The sequence below is a fragment of the Mus musculus genome, chromosome 4 (genome assembly GCF_000001635.26).
Source record: "Mus musculus strain C57BL/6J chromosome 4, GRCm38.p6 C57BL/6J".
NCBI classification, from domain to species: domain Eukaryota; kingdom Metazoa; phylum Chordata; class Mammalia; order Rodentia; family Muridae; genus Mus; species Mus musculus.
The window spans coordinates 13,108,768-13,120,262 of record NC_000070.6 but is presented as its reverse complement, the minus strand read 5'-3'; the positions used below and the strand labels follow the sequence as shown (position 1 = coordinate 13,120,262).

The following is an 11,495-nucleotide window of genomic DNA, read 5'->3' as shown; positions in this document are numbered from 1 at the left end:
CACTGAAACTTATAGAGGAGAAAGTGGGGAAAAGCCTTGAAGATATGGGCACAGGGGAAAAATTCCTGAACAGAACAGCAATGGCTTGTGCTGTAAGATCGAGAATTGACAAATGGGACCTAATGAAACTCCAAAGTTTCTGCAAGGCAAAAGACACTGTCTATAAGACAAAAAGACCACCAACAGACTGGGAAAGGATCTTTACCTATCCTAAATCAGATAGGGGACTAATATCCAACATATATAAAGAACTCAAGAAGGTGGACCTCAGAAAATCAAATAACCCCCTTAAAAAATGGAGCTCAGAACTGAACAAAGAATTCTCACCTGAGGAATACCGAATGGCAGAGAAGCACCTGAAAAAATGTTCAACATCCTTAATCATCAGGGAAATGCAAATCAAAACAACCCTGAGATTCCACCTCACACCAGTGAGAATGGCTAAGATCAAAAATTCAGGTGACAGCAGATGCTGGCGAGGATGTGGAGAAAGAGGAACACTCCTCCATTGTTGGTGGGATTGCAGGCTTGTACAACCACTCTGGAAATCAGTCTGGCGGTTCCTCAGAAAATTGGACATAGTACTACCGGAGGATCCAGCAATACCTCTCCTGGGCATATATCCAGAAGAAGCCCCAACTGGTAAGAAGGACACATGCTCCACTATGTTCATAGCAGCCTTATTTATAATAGCCAGAAACTGGAAAGAACCCAGATGCCCCTCAACAGAGGAATGGATACAGAAAATGTGGTACATCTACACAATGGAGTACTACTCAGCTATTAAAAAGAATGAATTTATGAAATTCCTAGCCAAATGGATGGACCTGGAGAGCATCATCCTGAGTGAGGTAACACAATCACAAAGGAACTCACACAATATGTACTCACTGATAAGTGGATACTAGCCCAAAACCTAGGATACCCACGATATAAGATACAATTTCCTAAACACATGAAACTCAAGAAAAATGAAGACTGAAGTGTGGACACTATGCCCCTCCTTAGAAGTGGGAACAAAACACCCATGGAAGGAGTTACAGAAACAAAGTATGGAGCTGAGATGAAAGGATGGACCATGTAGAGACTGCCATATCCAGGGATCCACCCCATAATCAGCTTCCAAATGCTGACACCATTGCATACACTAGCAAGATTTTACTGAAAGGACCCAGATGTAGCTGTCTCTTGTGAGACTATGCCGGGGCCTAGCAAACACAGAAGTGGATGCTCACAGTCAGCTAATGGATGGATCACAGGGCTCCCAATGGAGGAGCTAGAGAAAGTACCCAAGGAGCTAAAGGGATCTTCAACCCTATAGGTGGAACAACATTATGAACTAACCAGTACCCCTGAGCTCTTGACTCTAGCCACATATGTATCAAAAGATGGCCTAGTCGGCCATCACTGGAAAGAGAGGCCCATTGGACACGCAGACTTTGTGTGCCCCGGTACAGGGGAACGCCAGGGCCAAAGGGGGGGAGTGGGTGGGTAGGGGAGTGGGGGTGGGTGGGTAAGGGGGACTTTTGGTATAGCATTGGAAATGTAAATGAGCTAAATACCTAATAAAAAATGGAAAATAAAAAAAAAAAAAAAAGAAAAAGAAAATAGTGTGTCTTGGGAAAGAGTGGGTGGCAAGTTATATAGGATGGTTGATGAAGCATCTCGGGGTGATCAGAGGAGATAAGACAATGTTAGCCATCCTAAAGTGAAGGTAGAGGTAAAAACTCAAGGAAAAGAACTTGTAGCAGCAGCAGAAGTTGTTGTACCTAGGCACAGACAAGACTGATTAAGGCTACCCAATTCTGGCTTGAAAAGGGTTAGAAAATGTTGGAGGGCCAGCTCTACTGAGCCATGGAAAGAAAATGAATTAAAAACAAATAAACAATAGAAAGGAAAAGAAATCTGTCATTATTCAAGACAATATATCCTGAAAAATCATTAGCATAAGGGCTATAAAGAGTGAAGAAAATATTGCAATGTATTATAATAAGAGATGATTCTCTTTTGAAATCACCTTTATTTTTGCATATAATCAGCAAAAAGAATTGGAAATCAAAATATAGAGCAATTTTATCTTCATATAAACATAAAATCCTATTAAATAAAGTTAATAAAAGATGTAAAGGGTGTCTATAGTTTTAAATCAGTGCTCACTGAGAGAGGTTTTAAATAAATAGTGATGGTGCTATATTAAAGGACCATAAAGTTTGGTAAAGTGGGTGCATTTATTCTCTCTAAATGGTCCTATGAATGAAAGGATACAACTTGAATACATACAAACATGCATACATGTACGCACTTGCATATGTGTGCACACAAACACATACACACACAAAATAATAAACACCGTATTACTGAGTCGTTTTATTGCTTCAACACATCCACACAGCTTCCAGTCTTCAAAGGTAACCTATTCACACTGTAGAGAAATATGATAATTATCTGTCCTCTTTGGCTCCAATAGTGAGATCAAAAGGCCAGTGGAATCAACTGCATTCTGGTTTCATTGCTTTCATGCCACACTCCTTAAGGTACAAATTCAGTTTACTTATTTAACGTTGATTGCAGACTAAAGTGGGGAAGAGTCAAGTTGTCAAGGTGAAATCCATTCTGCTCATTTCTGTTGCGGTGAAATCTTTGCTCTGAGGAACTACTTTAGTTCTTTAAAATAAAACCCTCATTCCAGAAAGTCACGCTTATGTACAAATTTTGTCTTAAAAATCTAAATTAGAGGAAAATGTTGGCGTCCTTGTGCAAATGAAAAACACTAAACTAGGATTAATGGAAACAAAATAAAATAAAAGAGAAACAAATGAAAGTATTCACCAAAATGTATTATTTATTTACAGTAAGTTTATGCTTTCATATCACACAAACTATTTCCATACATGCATACTAATATATTTTATTCTATATAATATTGATAATATTATGTATATTACGAAGTAATCTTTAGGCTTCTCTCTCGGACCCTTGGCACATCTATATATATGGATGAATCTTTTAAGGTTCCAGTTTTCTAATGAATTCTTTCACTACAAATTAAATAGTTATTATGAGCAAGTAATACCTTATACATTTATATTTCTTCATTTTAGGATCAAGTGTATGCTTTGATATGTTTTAGACAATCCACTGCTTTGTAAGGAGTTACAGCTTTTGTTAAAGTATAATTATGTACCATTAAAATAATAACAGCTGTCACTTACTCAATATCTACCATACCTGATGCTGTGCAATGTACGCTAACTACATTATCTCAGTTAATCTTCACAACAGGCCTACAAAGTGCACACAATAATTAAACCCCATTCTACAGAAGAAGATCCAGAAGGTCTGAGAAACTGAGAAGCCTCATTGTTAATAAATACTGAAGTGGTGTTTGAATTGAGGTCCCCATAACTGTGGAGCCTTCATTTTTAAAAGCCAGACTACTGTGGTGCTTGATACACCTGTAAGCAGTATTTGTGCACATCTACTGTCACCCAAAAATAATATGACATCAGATATCCTAGAAACACAAAGAGAAATTGTCTACAGCTTTCCTGGGGCTCTTCGGCAGCCCTGGAGCTGTTTCACTTAATGGCACCAAGCAATATAAATACTGAAATTAAATAAATGTAAACATAACTTGTCACTAGGCTTTTGTGACATCCAATTTCCAGTTGTATTCTACCATAAACTTTGCCCAGAATGATCCCATTACTAGAACTGTCAGGTGGATTGTGTATTCATTTCTTGCCCCTATCAAAACCCTGCTAACACAAAATAGTAAATGTGTTTAAAGTGGTATTAATGCACAAGACCATCAGACAGGAGGAGAAGCAACAGGAAAGGATGCCTTGAAATTGGAGCAGTGGAAAATGGTGTCTTTAAATTTTTAACAAGGAAAGCACCTGATATATAAACTTATATTTGTAACAAAAATCATAGAAATCTCACTGACTATAAAGCAATACAACCAAATTATACAACATATAAAAATAGTAATAAGATTTTCATTGTCTGTGTAGTAACACTCCTAGGAAATGAACTGAGAAAAAGAAGGAAAACCCTCTTATATAAATACATAAATCCATTTAAAACTGAAGGACATATATCCTCAGATATAAAGCGTTCACTGAGCGAGGTGTGATACACATACCCATCGTCTCAGTAGTGAGGAGGGTGAGGCAGAAAGATCACTAATTTGAGGCCAAGCTGGGATATACACAAAGTTTATATACAGTCCAATCTATGCAATATAGTAGGCCCAATCAAATACGCTGTCTTGAAGTCCCAGAATTTCATGAATCAAAGTAAAAATCATTTTAAAAAACAGAAAGAAGCCTCAAAAAAAGCAGGGTCCATAATATTCCAGAGCCTTCAACAATGTCTGTGCATCCTGAAATGCCACTTAGTCATTTCTCCAAAATTCCAAAGGACAAAATAGTTATCTTAAAACTCAATACAAAATTCTATTCAAATAGAGCAACTGGGAAACTGTAGGACTCCTAACTCATCCATTTTCTCTTGTCCTCCAGCAGTCAGATAGATGTAAAGATGCCTTGTTTCTCTCTGCATTCATTCTGGCGGTGATGTCCTGCTCACCACATAAAAAGCAATGGGTCCTCTTGATCATGGACTACTGACCCTGAAACCAGGAACCAAAATGTCCTTTCTCTCTGTAGATTGATACTGCTGATATTTCTTTAAAGGGGCTCAAATAAATGAACACAAGATTAATGTGAGGATTATGCTATCATAGAAAGTGTATCCTATCTTTTAACTCTAGGTTAAAAGAATATTTAAAATTATACACACGTGTCATATAAAATATAAACCATTCCTTGGTCTTTAAAGGAAAATGGGAGCTATAATCTGTAAGTATGACCAGGCTGGCTCTTAAAAGGGACCATAGACTAAAGATAGCCTTTTACCTTCCAGAAGTATAATGTGAGGTTTCACATGCAGGTCCTGGAACAGGAATATGTCTCCTTCTACTTTCCACTGGTCATAATTAAATTTCATAAGAGTAAGAAATTATAATCTTATGCCTAGAATAGAGTGTGCTGTGGGGAGCTGTTAGGGGCCTATTACACATAAAGGCTCCCCAAATATATTTCCAATGCTCATGCTTTAGAAAACTATTGGAAGCCGGGTGGTGGTGGCGTTTGCTTTTAATCCCAGCTCTTGGGAGGCAGAGGCAGGTGGATTTCTGAGTTCGAGGCCAGCCTGGTCTACAGAGTGAGTTCCAGGACAGCCAGGACTACACAGAGAAACTCTGTCAAAACAAACAAACAAACAAACAAACAACCCAAACAGAATTATAACCTCCAGTAGTTTTCTCTTTTTTTGTTTTTGTTTTTTTTTTTTTTCTCTTTCCTTCCATTCAGAGAAATGTTAAAACACAAGATTTGCTTTCCTCACCCTGCATAGTAGAAAGTGACTGGCAGTCCTGTTTCCAAAAGGTAATTGTCAGCAGGAATCTTTTATCCAAGTGCCATTCTTTTGAAAATGTTAAGGAGGGTGCTCTTTTCCACCCCACCCTTCCAACCTATGTGTGTATAGTAACAATAGAAGATCTCATTGATTAATTATTTGTCTGTGACCTCCAGTTCCACAGTTCTAACTGCAAACTGGTGATACATAATTATTCATTGAAGAAAGACTGAGGAGTGTGACCATGCTCTTCTATCATTTGTACTTCCAAACAAAGCAGATGAGATTATTTTGAACTAGAATATATTATAAAATAAACTAACTAACAGCTCTGAACACATTTCATATCAACATCTAATTTCACTCTTATATAGTCTGCCTTAAAGTCTCGTTTGGAGCAGACATCAGGCTACATGCATAGAATCTCTGGCTCCAACTCACTATCCAAGTTTTATAACTCAGTCAGTCACTTCAACTTTTTTTTTTTCCTCAACATTTAGAAGCAGGGCAGAAGTGCCCTAATGAGACTAAAGGTGAGTGCTGGTGTGAGTTCATGGAAGTCAGAATAGCCATTTGATTTGTGTCCAGGAGGCAAAAAAAAAAAGTTTCTTCAATGTGAACACTTGATTACAGCAATGGTACAGGTCCTGGCAATTGTGCAGTCCCTTCTCAAGACTAAGGGTGCTTTCGTCAGCTTTGTATGTATGATTACCCCTCAAGCTAGATATAACGCTATCCCTACAAGTATGATAACAGCACACAACTGTAACTGACTGTGCTCTGGTCTTCAGTGTAAAATGAGAACATTAATTACTACCTCAGAAGCTTACCATGAGGACAGTAGACTGTTGGCACAGTTCAGTCATTGTTCCATTTCCTGGGTTCACTAAAGTATAAAAAGAATTACTTCAGAAAGGCTGGAGAAAGCAGACAATACAGCAATCAGTAAGAAAGAGTAATGTTATGGTCTAAACAAAAATGTAAGAGTGTGCTGATGCCTTTAGGACTAGTAGTGAGATGGAAAGATGATATATCATTGCAGTATGGTGGCTTATATTATTCAGAGCTAAGACTAAGAATTGAGGAGCCAGTGTCACAGCTCAATGGGAGAGAGCATCAAGCTTGATGACTGGGTGTGATGCCAGAACCCACATAGTGGAAGGAGAGAATTGGTTCCTGTATAATTGTCTTTACCTTCACGTGTATGGCATAGTATGTGCCTGTGCACGCACACACGCACGCATGCACGCGCATACACACACAGCATACACACATATAACAAATGAATAAAATAAATTCTTTAAAAACCCTGAGGAAAGGTGACTTGAAATACAAACATTTTAACCTTCCAGCAAATTGCTGTAGGGTAAAAGACAGAAAATATAACAAGAACTGTCTCTTTAAATAAAAGTTTAGGTTATCACAAATCGTTAGTTGGTACAAAGCTTAGAATTGTGCTTTTTCTTCACCCATAATAACCTACACTATTCCAGTAAGCTTTATTTTGCAAAAGCTACTTGCGCTCTGGAAAATGAAGACTTCTTATGAATGAATAAAACAGTACATTAAAAAAAAAACAACTAATTTTCTGGCAACTTTGCACAAGCTATTCTGATTTATAATAACATATATAATGTGCTTAGTGTAATTAAAGCATATAATCACAACAGAAAGCACAAGACAAACCTTTCAAGCCAGGGTTATTGTTTCTCATTGGACAACTTCCAATACATCCATATTTAACTCAAATGCAACTTCCTAACTGAATGATGACCAAATTCTTAAGGTCAATTCATTTTCATTAGTTCTGTCTTAATTTTAAAAACAATGGAAGGAAACATCAGTGGGAAAATTAACATGTGGACAAACTAACAGCTTAATTTCAAGTCCCTGAGAGTCCATTCAAACTACCTACATATCATCTTAATTTAAAATAATTCAATTACATTCATAAGGGCAGGCAAAAGTTTTCCAAGAAAACTACTCACTTACAAGTAAAATGGCCAAGTCTCTGAGTTTTAAGAAAAAATATAGACATATGCTATGAATTGGATTCTTACCACTGCAATTTCTCAAGTCACAGCTATTTTATGTCACACTGACTAAATCCATCACCAAGCCCTCAAACTATAAATCTTAAATAAGGGCTCATTCAACTCTCTTTCCTAGGAAAGGTTAGGTAACAACTGTTTAAACACCCCTGTTATCTGAGGTATACTTCCTCTATAGATTATTGATTGAAAAGAAATACACTATTATGCATAGTGGTATGGCTAAGGAACCAAAGAATGAGTTAAGTAGGGGCTAGTTGCACTCTCTTTAGTCACAGGCTCATGGCGTCTAAAGACTAGACCCCAGAGCACACCTGAGTTCTCTTACTTACTGCTTGGATGAAGTTGGTCAAGCTACTGAGTTTCTTGGTCCTCAGATTGTGACTACAAATAGTAGTATTGTATAATTATTATGAGAATTAAATGAGCTAGTTTTTACAATGCACAAAAAATAAATATCAGACACATAAGATTTTCTAAATACTAGCTCTTATTTTTAGTGGAAAATTACTTATATTGTGTTCACGATACACAAGCCATCAAGAAACTGACTGCAAACTTTATTGGAGTCCTGGAAATGTCGTTGATATAGCTTGAGAATCTAGTACAAGAAACTGAGCACTGTTGTTAATTACAATGCACTCAGAATAGGGCCAGTCAATTTTCCATATTCTCCCTATACTTTCCCTGTCTAGACCTTCCTGTTTTCTATAAGGAAAAGGTTGATTTCTTTGAATCCAAAACTACCTGCATAATTTGATGTATGAGATCTGTCATCCATTACGAGCATGTGTGGAGATGGGCATATTGAATTGTCATTTTCTGTTCTCTTAAACTACTTTCTTCCAAATGAATCCCCGAAAGAGAGAGATGAGAAAGTAGGGTCACTTCAACCTTAAGTATGACAATGCAGTCTCACACAGTCTTTGACTGGACTTTTTCATTGGGAATCAGAGGATAGCACAGCAATTGCTACTCTCTAATACTCTGTATAATTCAGGGTAACTTGGGGAATAACAGAGCATGATTCTAGAAATGTCCATAGCCTTGTCTGCAATGCCATGAAAACAGAAAATGTACGATTGTGTTCCTAACATACTGTTATTGCGCTGGGGAAGAGGGCCAGGCTAAGAATGGTAGATGACCTTAGCTGGTTCTGGCCAAAGATTAGTACAGAAGTCCAATAACTTTATCAGAGCAGGTAGTCTATTAAAGTGGGTGTGATTTGTACAGCACATTATAGTCAGTGCTTAAGCAGAGAACCTTGTACAGCTGGGGGAGATGAGGGAATGATGATTCTTTAGGAAGTCAAAACACGGGGCATCATTGGCATCAGGATGTTCTCAAAGAAGGCTTGTGCGACATTTAAGAAGTGTTAAGAGACCATGGCAGTGGGTCACTTCTTTAAGAAGACAGAGAAAGTCTGACCATCCCAGACACTGCCATATGCAAACCACAGGACCACAGATAGACTGGCTGTCAGTGGCTGGATTTTGCCCCATGAGGCATTGGAGAGTTGGAATAAGCTTAAGTTTTAGAATGATCCTTGAAACAAAGTGTGGTCTGTGAATGGAAACATAGTTTTCCCAGGGTGAAATTTCCTTCCAGGTTTTGAATTAAACACTGTAAAGATAAGGACGAATTTTCCTTAGAGAGAAGAAAAAAAATATTAACTCATGTTGCCATAATCACAAGCAATAACCTGAAAACAGACAATGCCAAACACAACTTTGATTTCATGGCCCTTTGAAAAGGAGACAAATGTAAGTAGCAAAACAGAAACAATTTCAAACCATTAGAATTAGAAATGAGCTCATGTTTAAGTTCAACTTTACAGCTTTTTTAAATGTGGGTTTGAGAAAATCTAGTAGATTCAATAAAATTAAATATCCCGACCACCTGGTGTAATTAAACAAGTAAACCAAGTGGTTAAAAAATCTTTGATTGAGGTTGTGGTTGATGTCTAGCCAAAAAAAGCTACAGATTTTTCTGGCTCTGGAGTCTGAAATAAATAAATGGGCTCAAACATGGATCCAGAAAAGTGTAAGTTACTTCTGGTGGGCCAGAAAGTCGGCCCTTCACAGCCCCACATTTCCATTCCTACTAGGTTTATCCTGTGAAGTATCTAGGGGGGAAGAAATATTACACATCTGTTGGGGAAAAGTGAATCCAGGAATGGAGACGACAGGAAAACTACGGAGTTTTCAAATACTACAACATTTTCTTCCTGCTTACTGGGATGCATTGACCTACCACACACAGCACTTTTTACTCATGGGGAAGGACTAACAGAATTCACTAGAGTTTCCCAGACCCAATCCTTGTAAATAGTTTACATTTCTAAACCTCTGTTTCCTGTCGGTTAAAATGACACCTGTCTCTTATGCATTCCGTATGTTTAATTTTAGCAATAGGTGTAGTGAGCAGATAAATTTTTAAAAGAGTATTTTTAAAAAAAAAAGATTCTAAAGTTCATTAAGAAGTGACTTTTTCTCCTCTAAGCAGGCCTGTGGATGACAGGGACACAAACCCTCAGAGTACTGGTGTTTTAAACTTAAGGCTTTTACACACTGTCATTCTGTCAGATGCATAGTCTCCATAGCAACTACTGTATCATCTAATTGTAAAACTATTTTTGAGATGCAGAAAATTTTCTTAAGGAAACACAGCTACCTCTCCAGGTGTATTTCTACCCCAACTCCTGCCTATTCCTAGGAATACCATCAAATATTATTTTCGTTTTCGTCCTACTAACTGATTCTAACGTTTGTTGAAATTGAATTTCAAATTTCTTTCAGGCAAGCATTTGATTTTAGCTTTTCACATGTGCTTAACTGCTTCGCTGAGGTACAATTAAAAACCCTTTACAGTACAAAGAGATGTTGTTCACATGAAAACCCACGAATCTGGAACCATGACAAAGTGTAAACATTCATCAATAGAGGCACTACATATAATTCATACTAACATCTCCATCTCTCCAATCTTATCTATTGTTTTTTAGAATCCATTGGTCTGTTTTCTCTTGCCATTCATTAGTTTGTGTTTTCTAGAAACTTTAATAAAGTTAAAGTTTACAATGTGTTACTATTTGTTGTCTGTATTCTTTTACTTGCTTGAGACATACCCATGCTAATCTTATGTATTTATTCCTATCAGTAGATTATTCCCAAGTAGGTAATGACGTATTAATAGTTTATTCCTACTGTTTGGATAGATTACAGATATCACGTTTTCTATCCACTCATCTGATGATGAATATTTTCGATATTCCCAGTGTGGGCTATTACACACGAAGCAATTACTGCCATGCATGTGCAAGCATTATTGGGTATTTGCATTCATCCCTCCTGGGTATTTATTTAGAAACAAAAATGTGTGAATCACATGATAGATGTAGTTTAATATTTTAGGAGAGTGTTTTTTTTCTTCATGTCTGTTTTATATCACATTTCTACTAGTAGGGTATGATGATGTAGTTTCTATCCTTGCCAACATTTGGTTTCCTTTGTTACTCTAGCCCCAGGGTTCTCAACCTGTGAGTCATAACCTGTTTAGAGAGTTGAAGGATCTTTTCACAGGGCTCACCTAAGACCATTGAAATGCACAGATGTTTATATTACAATTCACACCAGTACCAAAATTACAGTTATGAAGTAGCAACAAAATAATTTTATGGCTAGGGTCACTATAACATAAGGAACTGTATTAAAGAGTCCCAGCATTAGGATGGTTGAGAGCCACTGCTTTAGCCATTCCAATAGTTATGAACTGATTTATAGTAATTGTAATTCTCTCCATATTGCATACTAAAGTGAACAATACATTGACCAACATCTTTATTTGCTACACATATATGAAATATGTATGGATGTGTATGTGTGTGTCTGTATGTGTGTGTTTTAGTTACTTTTCTGTTTCCATGACAAAACACAATGACCAAGGCAACTTGTAGAAAAAACATACTTAATAGGGCTTACATTTTCAGAGGAAGAGTCTAGAATCCATGACCATCATGAT

At 37.2% G+C, this 11,495-nt stretch overlaps 1 long non-coding RNA gene across 1 annotated transcript; it reads right to left on the bottom strand.

Annotated features, from left to right (window-relative positions):
- Nucleotides 1–2,828: 2,828 nt before the first annotated feature.
- On the bottom strand, nt 2,829–11,481 carry Gm46847. The gene is made up of 3 exons (XR_001784249.1): nt 11,456–11,481; nt 6,255–6,310; nt 2,829–4,703 (listed from the first exon to the last, which is right to left on the bottom strand). It is a non-coding gene; the product is annotated as a predicted gene, 46847 (long non-coding RNA).
- Between the last annotated feature and the right edge of the window lie 14 nt (nt 11,482–11,495).